The 13939-nt window shown below is 37.9% G+C and overlaps 1 pseudogene; it reads left to right on the top strand.

Annotated features, from left to right (window-relative positions):
- Nucleotides 1–1154: 1154 nt before the first annotated feature.
- On the top strand, nucleotides 1155–2066 carry LOC107141427 (annotated as a pseudogene).
- The last annotated feature ends 11873 nt before the right edge of the window (nucleotides 2067–13939 follow it).

Genomic DNA, 13939 nt, shown 5'->3' with positions numbered 1-13939 from the left:
AGACTTGGCAGCACTCTGCTATACATCTCCTTGGCCCTCATCACATTGATGGCTATTTGCTTTCTTCCTGCCTTCAACAGGCTTCTACATGGTGTGCAGTTAGGGACATGTTATGGTTTAGATAGGAGGTGTCCCCGAAAAGCTCATGTGTGATATAGTACAAGGAGGTTTGGAGGTAAAATGATTGAGTTATGAGAGTTTTAGCCTAATCAGTTCACTAATCCCCTTGAATGGATTACCTGGGTGGTAACTGTAGGCAGGTAGGGTGTGTTTAGAGGAGGTGAGTCTCTGGGGCATGCCTTTGGGATTTCTATTTTGTCCCGGTGAGCTAGAGTTCGTTCTATGCTTCCTGGTGCCATGTCCTGAGCTGCTCTCCTCCTCCACACCTTTCTGCCATGAAGTTCTGCCTCATCTCAAGCCCAGAGCACAGAGTCAGCTGTCTACAGACTGAGACTTCTGAAACTGGGCCCCAAATAAACTTTTCCTCCTCAAAAATTGTTCCTGTCAGCCTTTTGGTCACAGCATTGAAAAAATTTCCTAAAAGAGGGTACTTGTCTGTCTGTCTTGCTGTGTGCTGATGCCTGTCTCAAAGAGGCACATAAAGATATTTGCTGGATGAATAAGTTTGTTTACTTTTCAGAATTTAAGATGGATTTAAGAAGGAACACAAGCCACAAAAGTGGGATAATCTCATGGTGTTTATTTAGTCAAACAAACACACACTGAACTGGAAATAGGTTGAAAGACACGATAGTAAACTCAAGATACCCAAAGTGATAGGAGTGAGTTTGCTTGCTGAAGCCTGGAGGAGATTGGAATGGCCCTCATCTATCAGAATATCCTATAAGCCCATCAAAATCAACCTATACTATAGAAATATCAGAAGGAAATTGTGTGCTTATACCCTTAGGATGATTTTTAGGCCTTTCTTTAGAAGGGCCTAAAAAAGCAAAAGTGATAACTAAAAGATTTATGTAATTTGAAACTTCTGTACTACAAAAATAGCCTCCAAAATTGAAGTTTATCTTACTTGCAAAAAAATAGAAGAATTGGCCCTGAGAATAATAATGTGTATTAAAACTAACTCCAATAAACCCACTAAGCAAAGGAGAAACGAGCCAATAGAAAAATTGGGCTGAGGGACAGCTGGGAAGATGGCGGGTGTGGGCTTGACTACTGTGGCTGCCTGGGTACCCTGTTGGAGCTGGGGCTGGGCAGCTGTCTCCTTTGGTCTCACACAGTGACCTCAGCTTGTTACATCCATGAAAGCCCCAGAGGGCACCCTGGGGGCTCCCAGTTTGCAGACAGAAGACATCAGTCTCTTCCCTTAATCGACTAGACCTCCCCAAACTTACAAGCTTTGGCATTTTAGCTTATAAGAGGCTTTATCTTTTATTACCTTTATCCTTGGCTATCTTTCTAATATGAATGGTACAAAAGTATTGGCAATGGAGGAGTTTTGCAAATCTCTAGGTCATGCCTGTATAAGGTTTGATTACTCAGGAGTTAGAGATTCAGGTGGTAAATTAGAAGAATTCACAGTGAGGAAACAGAGAAAAGATGTTCTTTCCATAATTGATGAATTAGCTGTAGGACCACAGATACTAGTTGGATCTAGCCTTGGTGGATGGCTTAGGCTTCATGCTGCAGTTGCACGACCTGATAAGGTCATGTCTCTTATTGGTGTAGCTATAATCGCAGATGGCCTGGTGATGAAGTTTAATCAGCTTCCTGTTGAGGTAAAAAATGGAAGTAGACATAAAAGGTGTGTGGTCTAAACCATCAAAATACCATTAAAAAGGATTTTATCACATTCAATAGTTTCATTAAGGAAGCAGAATATCATTGTTTGTCACATAGTTGGATTCCTATGAACTGCCCTACAAGATGGCTCCATGACATGAAGGATGACATCATACCTTGACATACATCCATGCAGGTTGCTGACCGAGTAGTCAGCAAAGATGTAAATGTCATCCTCCAAAATCACAGTGATCATAGAAAAAGCGGACATTCAACTTCTTGTTGACACTATTGATGACTTGATTGATAAGCTTTTGACATAGTTCACTAGAATCACATTTTAATAGGTATGTAAATTGTTCAGAAGATTGAAAGAGATACAGCAAATCAAAGACTCTGAGACTGTAGGTTTTACCCTCTCACCTCTATTTTGTAAATATCGGCAAAGTATTTATTTATTTTTATTTTTTTATTTTTTTTGGTGGTACTGGGTATTGAACCTGGGGCCTTGCGCATACAAAGCAAGCAATCTACCAACTGAGCTATATCCCCAACCCAAAGAATTTATTTAATGATGTCTTTGTACAAATAATAAAATTTTAAAATAAAAATTTAAAAGATAAATAAAGGACTGGGGATGTAGCTTAGAGATAGAGTGTTTCTAGGTTCGATATCCAGTATCACCACCACACACACAAAAAAAATGTGTATTTCTAGGCACATATTGTAGCAGAAGTACTGGCTGCTGTTTAGAAAAATTTCTCCTTCCTTCAATCTTTTAATGTTTTTCCATTAAAATATTTCCTTTTTTAATTCAAGAGATATTTACTTTTCTTATGAATATGTTAACCTTGCCAGTTCTTATGTTCTATTATAAATAAAACTTGAATATTTTGGTTTTTTTGTTTGCCACCTTAAAAAAAATGGGCTGAGATTTCAGTGAAAAGAAAGAAAACAAATAGTTGGTAATCACATGAAAAAATATTCAATCTTTCTTAAATCAGTGAAATACAAATTAAAATGAGGAAAATTTTTTTCTTTCAAAGATTGGCTGAAACTTCAAAGATTCATGACACTCTAAGCATTGGTGGGAGTATATGAATTTATGTAGATACTTTGGCAAATCTATTGAAATTAAATGTACACTGTGACTCAGAAATTCCACTTCTCCACACCTATCCTACAGAAACACATGTGTACACCAGGAAACTTGACAAATATTTTTATTGCAGCATGTGTTGAAATGGAAAAACTTGGAAACCAGCTTAGTACTAGATTAAAAATATAGAATATATGATGCAGTGCTACGCAGCAGTTTAAAAATAGAGTAGCCAGGTGCCACTGTGCATGCTTATAACCCCAGCTACTCAGGAGGCTGAGGCAGGAGAATTGCAAATTTGAGGCCAGCCTCAGTAACTTAGCAAGAACCTGTCCCAAAATAAAATTTTAAAAGTAGCTCAGAGATAGAGCATTGCTAGGTTCGATACCCAGTACCACCACCACACACAAACACACACACACACACACACACACACACAGAGTAGATTTCTAGGCACAAATATGGTTTTATCTACCAAACATAACATTGAGTAAAAAAAGCAATTTCAGAGCCAGGCACTGTGGGGCATGCCTGCATTAATCCCACCAGTTTGGGAGGCAGAGGCAGGAGTATCCAGAGTTCAATGCCAGCCTCAGCAAAAGCAAGGCACTAAACAACTCAGTGAGACCCTGTCTCTAAATAAAATAAAAAAATAGGGCTGGGGATGTGGCTCAGTGGTCTAGTGCCCCTGAGTTTAATCTCCAGTACCACCCCTCACACACACACACACACACACACACACAAAAAAAAAAAAACAATTCCAGAGATAGATAGAATGTGATACCTACTATTTAAAGATACAAAATTACAGTTGGCTTCATGTCCACAGGCTCTGCCTCCATAAGTTCAAGCAACCTCAGATCAAAATACTAAAAAAAAAAGTGGCCTCTATACTGAATATTGCGACTTTTTTCTCTTTTCTTGACATTCCCTAAACAATACAGAATAACAATGATTCACATAGCATTTACATTGTATTAGGTATTATAAGTTATCTAGATATGATTTTAAATATATGGGAGGACTGGGTGAAGTGGTACATGCCTATAATTCTAGTGCCTCAGAAGCCTGAGGCAGGAGGATCACAAGTTCAAGATCAGCTTGGGCAACACAGTGAGACCCTGTCTCAAAATAAAAAGAAAAGAAAAAGGGATGAGGATATAGCTCAGTAGTAAAGTGTACCTGTGTTCAATACCCAGTACCTAAATAAATAAATAAATAAAGTTCATGGGGGGATGTGTACAGGTCTATGCCCTTTTACCTAAGGGATGGGAGTATGCATGGATTTTATTCTTGGAACCAATCTCCCATGAATACAAAGGAAGGAATATGAATGTTTTCTTAAGAAATATTTACATGTATATGAATGCAGAGAAAGAAATATTATAAAGATCTGCACCAACAGTTTCCAGTAATTATATCCAGATACCTAGGAATAGGAGCAAGAAGGAGTAGCAGTGATCAGAGCCCTATTAGACTTCTTATCTATCATGTTTCAAATTTTGCAAGAAAAAATGTAAACTTATATTGTTTATGTTGTGAAAATAATTTGAAATTTAAAATTAAATGCTTAACATTACAGAAAGAAAAGTACCACATAATCTCACACTCATGCAAAATCTGAAAAGGTTGATCTCCTAGAAGCTGAGAGAGGGGGTAGGGAAAGGTGGAGAGAAGATCATCAATGGTGCAAAGTTTCAGTGAGGAGCAAGAAATTTTGGTGTGTTATTGCACTAGGGTGACTATAGATAACAATAAGTCACTGTGCATTTCAGGAAAACTAGGCAAAATGCAGGGGATGTGACTCAGTGGAGAAGCACTTGCCTAGCCTATTTGAGGCCTTGAGTTGAATCACCATTACTGCAAAAATTAAAATTAGGAAAAAAAAAAGTTAGGCCAAAAGGTTTTGAATGTTTACAGAAATGATAAATGTTTGAAGAGATAAATTTATGTAAAATGATTTCAACATTACACAATGTATATAGGTGTAAGACATCATATGGTATCCCATTAATATGTGCAACTTTTATGTTTTTATGTATCAGTTAAAAAATAAACTTAAATAAAAAATTAAATGTGTCATAAGTTATTACTTAGCAATAAGAAGAAATGAACTCTGCTGGGCATGGTGGTACACAACTATAATCCCAACAATTCAAGAGACTGAGGCAGGAGGATCACAAGTTCAAGGTTAGCATCAGCAACTTAGCAAGACCCTGTCTCGAAATAATAATAATAATAATAATAATAATAATAATAATAATAATAATAATGGACTAGGGTATCTCTGGATTCAAAACCCAATACCACAAAATAAATAAATAGAAATAAAGGACTGAGAAAAAAAATAAAGGGCTGAGACTGTAGTTGAGTGGTATAGCCCTTGCCTAGTATGCACAAGGTCTTGGGTTTGAATCTCAGTGCTGAAAAAAAGAAAAAAATAAAGAATGAATTACTGATACACACATGGTCATGAATGAATCCTACAAATGTTATAGTAAATAATGGAAGCCAAAAACAATACAATGCCCTCCAGATAGGTCCAGGCAGATGAACTTCTAGAACAGGCTAAATTAGTCTAGTGAAAAAAAAAAAATCCAAGCTATGGTTTCTTCTGAGGGTGAACATGACTGACTGGTGAGCGGCAGTAGATAGAAAGAAAGATACTGGTCACAGGAGTGAAACCAAGTGTTACAATTTTCCATTTATGGAGTCTAGGGGTGTAGCTCACTGGTAGAGCACTTGCCTAGCATGTACAAGGACCTAAGTAAATCCCAGCACTGCAAAAAATAAATAACTCCAGATGTAACTCATGCATTTAAATATATAAATTTAACCTCAACAAGTAAACAAAATTAAGTGTCTAGTGTTGTGTCTATCGTGATAAACTGTTTTAGAAATCCATTTTGTGCAAAATTAACAGTTCCCCATCAAACATGCTCATCCTTTAATTCCATGCACCCAGGAATAGAATAAAATGATCTACCATTCACCCAGGACTCCACCTGAGAGTGGCCAGGCAGCCATGGCCACACACAGGAACATGTTCAACCAGGAAAGTGAAGTGTTAAAGTTGTTCAGTGTGAGCTGCTGGCCTCAGCTTTGTGAAGAATGAGTCCTGATGCTTCCAGGCCAGCCCCACCCCCAGACAGAGGAGACGAAGCCTGGGTGAGTCACCTGCTGAGCTGACGAGTCAGCATGTGTTTAGTGTCCAGGAATCAGTTTACAGAGGTGAGAAGCAGAAACAAAAAGAGAGAAAAATATTGTTACAACTTCATTAGATCGATTGAAGATACAGCGGTGGTTCCTCATCAGCGTCGGAGGTAGGTGGCATGGACACCCTGGGGATTCAGCCTGTCCCTGACATGAGGGACTGTGGGGCAAACCATGGAATAGCTTCCAGGCCAGAGGGTTAAGGGAGCTAGGGAGGCCAGAGCACCTTTTAAGAGCCATCCACCTTTTAAGCCTAAACTGGTGGCTACTCTTTCCATTCCTCACCATCCCATAAGACTCATTAAGTAATTGATTAAATAGTTGATCCTAAGTGTTGGAGGACAGGGTCCAAATCTATGCAGGAACTTATCTTTTAAAAATATTTTTATTGTGGTGAAAAGCACACAGTCATGTACCATATAATGATGAATTGCATATGTGATAATGGCCCCATAATGACATCATAGTCATCTTAGTTTGCATAAGTACATCTTACATTGTTCACACAATGACAAAATTGCTTAATGACACATTGAAACAATGCATCCTCCTCATAAGTCATGTATAACTGAATAACATAAAATTCGCTATTTTAACCATTTTAAGTGTACAATTCAGAGGCACTAAGGGCATCTGCAATATTGCACAACCATCACCATTATTTCCAAAACTTTTTCATCATTTCAATTTGTGGGCACTTTTTAACTCCCTTGACTTGCAAAATGATAATTCCATAATTGAATGTTGGAACTAAAAAGAACTTGGAGATTATCTCTAATCCCTGAATATGTATGAATAAGGAAATTGATATTCATCAAAGTTTTACTCAAGGTTGCAAAGCTAGGTGATGCTCAGTCACCAGGGAGCTTTCTACTATGCACTCTATTCATTCTGTCCCAGCTCTTTCCAACTACCAGATGAATTAGTCTAAATGCAGACACCATCATGTCAAATGCCTATCAGGACCTAAAAGGCAGACATTCAGTTGGTAAATGAGTTAGTATGCCTAATAACCTGGAGGGATTAATAAATCCCCCTATCTAAGTAAGCCAACTTTATCTTATTATTGCCACGTAGATTGTCAGATTTTTAAAGAAAAGCAAAAAAATAAAAATAAAATAAAATCTGTGAATGGAATGTCTTACTATTAAACCGGGGAGGGGCATATTTGGAGGCTGTAGTGTTTAATTTTATGAGCCAATTTGGCTGAGCCACAGGGAGTCCAGATATTTTCTCAAACATTTTTCTGGGTGTTTGTTATGGTTTAGATATAAAATGACCCCCAAAAGCTTATGTGTGAAGCAATACAAGAATTTTCAGAGGTAAAATGATTAGATCATGAGAGTTGTAACCTAATCAGTAGATTAATCCACTTATATGGATTAATTGGGTGGTGACTGTAGGCAGGGAGGGTGTGGCTAGAGGAAGTAGGTTGCTGGGGACAAGACTGGGATTTATATTTTGTCGCTGAGGAGCAGAGCTCTCTCTCCCTCTGCTTTCTGGCTGTCGTGAACAGAGCTGCTTCCCTTTGCCACGCCCTTCTGCCATGATGTTCTGCCTTATCTCAGACCCAGAACTGTGGAGTCAGCAGACCATGGGCTGACATCTTAAGCCAAAACAAACTTTTCCTCTGGAAGTTGTTCACTTCAGGTCTTTTGGTCATGGTGAGGCAAAGCTAACTAAAACAGTGTTTCTGTGAGGGTTATTTTTGGATGAGCTTGCTTTACATTGAAATTGATAGACTGAGTAAAACAGATGAATGGGGCTCATCCAATAGTTGAAAGTCTGAATAGAACAAAACAAAAAGGCTGGCTCTCCCCAGAGGAAGAGAGAATTTTTCTGCCCAACAGCCTTCAAAGTGGGTTATTGGATTTTCCCTGTCTTCTGACTTGAAATAAAATGTGAACTCTGAGTCTTGAGCCTTCTCAAGACTTTGGACTGGAACTATACCATCTGCCTTCCTAGTTCTCAGGTCTTCTAGCTTGGACTAGATCTACCCCACCAGCTCTCCTGAGCATCAGTGCCCTGTGCAGATTTGGGGGGTTTATCTGACTCCATAATCAGGTAAGCCCAACTTTATAATAAATATCTTCCTGTACACATATATGTGGTTTTGTTTCTCTGGCTCTGAGAGTCCAAGACAGTTCATGGTCAATATGCAGATGCCTAAAGCCCCAGAAATTCAAGTGCTTGAATTTCTGTATAAGAATCACTAAAGATCTGTGACTTCTCAGTCCCTGGCATGTAATAGACAAGGGATAGATGGTTATTGCATAAACAAATTAACATATCATGAATTAACTCCATCACATTTTCTTGACAGGCTAGAACATTGGAGGTGTTCAGGAAAAGTCTTTAGAAAAAAATTATGTACTTGTGGGAAGTTGGGCAGTTGACCTATCAAATTTACTTACCCATTCATTGATTCATTAATTCACTGACATGTTAATCATATGCACTATATCAAGCACTCAGTTAGATATTGGATATATAAGAAACAAGAATATAAGCCAGACCTAGTGGCACATGAATGTGATCCCAACAACTTGGGAGGCGTGAAGATTGCAAGTTCAAGGTCAGCCTCAGCAACTTAGTAAGACCCTGTCTCAAAATTAAAATAAAAAAGGAAGGATCTAAGGGTATAGCTCTGTGGTAGAGCACCTCGGGGCTCCATTCCCAGTACCAACAAATAAAAAAAAACAATAATCCACAGTACCAAAATATTTTTTTTTAAAACACAAGATACACTGTCCATGCCCTTTAGGAATTCACAGAAACAATTATGAAATGTGTTTGGTAACTGTAACAGGAAAAATCATGCCTGCAAGAATGGTGGCTCATGCAGTTGTGATAGAAATGTACAGGTAGGAATGTGTTCCCCTTGGGAAAAGTGGAAGAATGGGGAGTGAGGATGAGGAACAGCAGCTTACAATGACAGGCTGCCTATGGAGGTGGTGATGGTTACTCCAACGTTCCACCTTCTTCTTGTCTATATTAGTAATGCTGCTGGTGAGCCATGATAAACCTAATTGCTCAATTAAGCTCTTAATGCACTGCCTGGTGACCACATGTACCTCTAAAACCTTATGTTTTGTCTCTCTTTTAATAATCCAAAGTAATAGCTACTAAAGCATATTGTGACTTATTTATATGGGTGCTTACCATCCTATTCTCTCATTTTCAAAAGTGAACCTCAGAAATAAGAAAATCGTGGAGAACCGATCAAAGAAATATTATACAATGGAATATCTTACAGACATTTAAAAGAGTTTTTAATGAAAATATACTTACATGGATAAATGTTCAAAATGTAAACTTTGAAAAGAATAAAAATGTTTAATGTCAGAGTTAAAAATATAGAGAGAAATTAGTTTGCATAAGCAAAAGAGTGAAATGCTTATGTAAATGTTAACAGTGGATTTTTTAATGTTGTGAATGTTCCAGATATTTAAGTTTTTCCCTACATTTCTTCATTTTCCAAACTTTTAATGATCATTACTTTCTCAGTTCAAAGAAAAAGGCTATTTTGCAATGTTATTTTGAACGAATTTGGGTTATCCAAACAGTCAATTTAAATGTAAAGTGTCCCCGAACTGCCATCCTAAATCTATAAGCCAATGAAGTAATACCTTGGTCCTAGGAGTGTACAAAATGTGCCACCCCCATCCCTTGGTTATACCAAATTGGTTCATAGATGGCATCTAACCCAAACTTGGTCAATCAGATTATATTTCTTGGAAATTTGGAGATTAAAATAATTCCCAAATCAAGTATCCTTTTGAATGGAAGAGAGGTAAATGCAAGAGTGGCAAGGTGACTATTTTTCTGCCTTGTGGACTAAAGAAAAGAGAGAATTGCCAATGTGCAGAGATAAAGAGGAAGGGGAAGAGCACAAAGACACTGCTGAATTCCTGTGGCATATGTGACCTACCTAACATCCATCTTGAGACCCAGAGATCTACACTTAAATTCTGAGATATCTATATGCCCTATAAGAAATTTTCTCCTCCTCCTCCTCTTCCTCCTCTTCCTTTTCTTCTTCTTCCTTTTTTTTTTTCTTAATTGGAATCAATTTAACTTTTAGCTTTTGCTTTTTGAAGCCAGCAGGTCTATTAATACAAATGTCCCTGGGAGCATAAGGACAGAACCCTAGCTCACTAAGATTCTAATCTGGGAGGACAAGGACTGCATGTCCCCATGCAATTCTCCATCACTTAGTCCAGCTTTGAACATATTGGAGCATATGGCTAGTTTTTGATTAAAGCTCACTGACTGATAGACTGGAAGAATGAATGGAGACTTGCTGTGCCTGTACGTTTCCTTGCCTGGTATTCCTATTTAATAATGAGAAGGAATGGATCAGAGTTGTGAAAAGGACAGTTCTGGGTGCCTCTCCATTTCCTCTCACAGGAGAAGTACTAATAAAGGTGGCCTGGGAAAATGTCAGCTTTTGTTAAATTCTGTAATCTCATTGGCACTCAAATTCACTTGTAATTAAAGGTTAAGTGTAGCTGAAAAACCTCTCCTTCATCACTTAGGAGCAAAGAGCTATGTTGGAAAAAGTGACATATAAATGTAACCAAATAACACTTTCTACAATGGAGCCTTCCTTTGTTTAGGCATTTGAGAGCCATAATGTGTGCAGCTTGCAGCCAGGTCAGTGTCTATTTTAAATGTCACGGTGAGTTAGAGAGAAAAAGTGCAGTGTCACTTCAATTGAGTCTTTTCTCCCACGGCAATGGGACAAAGTATGAATGGTATATAAATAGGGTCACTTGTGAAAGTTCTGGGTGTTTTGAAATGATGAAATCAGGTCAGATTTCTAAAGTTTCCAAGAACTCCAAAATCTCACTTTGGAAACGGAACATATGTTTCAGAGTTGAGAAACCACTTCGTTAACAACATTACTGAATGTGGTATCAGCATGAAGTCTATAAGAAGTTGTCTGACCTACTAAATTTAAATAGGAGTTTTAAAAGGCTGTGGAAATTGTGTAATGGACTACCTTCAAGTTGCAATGTTGTTGCCTTTTAAAACTCAGTGTTCACTCCCCTTACCTATGAAATGCACCCTGACTCCTCCATCTGCACTCCTAATTACCTGTTTCCTGCTTTTCTTTTCTTTCTTTCTTTCTTTTTTTTTTTTTTTGAGTTGGGGTATTGCTATGAGCCCAGGTAGCCTCAAGTTCCTGGGTTCAAACCATCCTCTACCTCTACCCGCTAAGCAGCTGGGATTACAGATGTGTGCCACTGCACCAGCTATGCTGCCTCTTTTTAATCCGAGCTCTTATCATCTTCTAACACATTGTCATATTACTTCTTATAATTTTCCTTTTGCAGCTATTGAAATGTAAATTACTTGAGGACAGACATTATTTTTATTTTTGTTCATCGATGTATCCTCAAAACCTAGAACAGTATCGGCATTATAATAAATTTTTGCTGTTGAATTATCCTACTACAATAGAGTTCATTTTACACAGGCCCTTACTTGCCCATCAATTAGATGCCAATCCTTATTCTTTTGGTACAGTAGGAAAGAGATAACAACCCCCAAATAAATTAGGATAATAATCACAGCTAAGAATAATGAGTGCTCACTCGATGCCACATGTAAGTAGATAACTTAATTCTCACAAAACCCCCATGAGATGGGTGTTATACATGTGCAGAAGCTGAAGCAGAGAAGTTCAAGACCATATCCAGTGTCATACAACCTCTGAGAGGCAGAGTTGATATTAGAACACAGACAATTTGGAACCAGAGTCTGTAGTCTTCCCTGCCTCCTCTCTATGCCTCTGAAAAGCACATGCATTCAGGAACGAAAGGCATTCTGGAGTCTAGGTGCTAGACATATCATGACCAGGATTTGCTGAAGGCGAAAATAGCCTCTTAGCATCATCCCCAGTGCATTAAAAGAGTATTCAGAATTTTTTTCCATTCATAGAATTTTTAAAGGTCAAGTTAGTAAAGATTTATTTTGATATGTTGACATTGATTTTCTTACTGGTAGGGGGAGAAAACTGTTTTCCTCAGCATTCACCTATATTATTCCTATATTTCCTTCAATAAATTATTTTCCCAAATCAAATTCTTGCTTTAATTTAGTTAGTAAGGTTTGTACCAATGGGGAAATGCATTTTTAAGGGGAACTCTTTAATTTAGTAGTATTAGTAGTAATAATACTACTAAATTGAATAAATATCACGAAACAACTAACTGAATATATCTTGGAAGTATTTTTTGGCTATGAGGGTAAAGTGGTGTACTGTGCCTGGCAAAACATATTTCTGCAAAGTGAAAATTGGTCTTTCCAGTACCATTTGGATATTTTTCTTGCTACCCTAGTGGGAGATTTTATATAGTTCTTTCCTTCTGTGTTCATCTTCCCCAATGATTAAAAATTTAAATAAGTTTGCCAGTAGGCCTGCTTGACAGCTTTTGTTCCTATTAAGTAAAGTGCATCTTTAGAGCATTCCATTCACTGCTAAGTGGAAAGAATTTTAAAGAAAAATAACCCAAATTTCTGGAGGACTTTACACACGATTCAAGTGAAAGCTAAAATGCAATGGATTCATTGTCAATGCATCTTATTGTGATGTGCAAAAACCTCAAGTCTAATTATAACTTTGTGATTCAAACTTCTTTAGCCGTCGCGAGTCCAACTGACATAGCAACTGTTGTCCCTTTCCTGGTGCCTCCCAAAATTCTGAATTCACCAAGGGCAAAGTCAAAGTGAAAAACTCTGTTACCTCAACACTTGGTCCCTGTGAAACTTCTATAATGTGATAGAGCTGGGTTATTGTTTGACAATATTGAAGGCAGGTAAGTGGGATTATATGGCCTCTTTATAATCTGTTGTCACCTTTATCAGAGGAATAAGAAGTGTTGCTTCATCTTCAGGGGGGTCACTATAAGGGACATAGAAATTATCTAAACAGTGCTCCTTTATCTGAGCTCCTAAAATATAAGTACTATACAATTACTACTTAGAAAAAAATGATCACATTCTTATCAGATAAAGCTAGTGTTTTCATTTGTCACTTATATTTAAGGCTTTATATAAAGAAAGTATTCATTTCTTAAACTCTGGAATTGGCTACTCAGCTGGGCTGGTTAATTAAGAATCACCTAGAGAGATTTTTAAACCAGTGGAGTCCATATGGGCGTGGTGTGCGACTGAGGAGGATAACAAGTGCAAGACCAGCCTCAGCAACTTAGCGAGGCCTTGAGCAACTTAGAAAGACTCTGTCTCAAAATTTAAAAAATAAATAAATAAAAAAGATGGGATGTGGTTCAGTGGTTCAGCACCCCTGGGTTTTATATCCAGTGCCAAAAATTATTTTAAAAATTTTAAATGCAGAATCTTAGGGCCCACTCTCAAATATTCTGATTCCATAGGCAAGGGTCTAGGAATTAGGATTTCTAAGAATATGCCCAACTGGGTTTGGATGTGTAACATGAACAAGGATATTCATATGGTCTTCTTATAGATCCCTAGTCCCTAGTCACTTCTAACCCTGTAAGCAATATAAGAATTGTCTTACTTAGCATTATACTTCCTTCAATGTCCAGATCATAAAAATTCATCGAGCTCATTTACAATAAATTGCTTTGACAGGGGGAAGTTGTACCTGACAGTGAATATGTAGTCATAGGAAAGCTTCATCCCCTCTGCAAATTAATTGGCCTCTGGCATAAAGCAATCTGTTAGGTAGGTGGGGCAGTTATTCTCCAGCCTTATCAACCCTGTGCAGAAGAGTTTGGACCTGAGAGGCAGACTGACCTGGGTATAGGCATTGTCTCTGACCTTGACTACCCGTGCACTTTACCTGTTTCACCCTGTTTCCTCACTGTAAGTGAACAAGATACCAACCATATAAGA

The sequence above is a fragment of the Marmota marmota genome, unplaced genomic scaffold (assembly GCF_001458135.2).
Source record: "Marmota marmota marmota unplaced genomic scaffold, marMar, whole genome shotgun sequence".
Lineage (NCBI taxonomy): Eukaryota > Metazoa > Chordata > Mammalia > Rodentia > Sciuridae > Marmota > Marmota marmota.
This window is presented reverse-complemented; position numbering and strand designations above follow the sequence as displayed.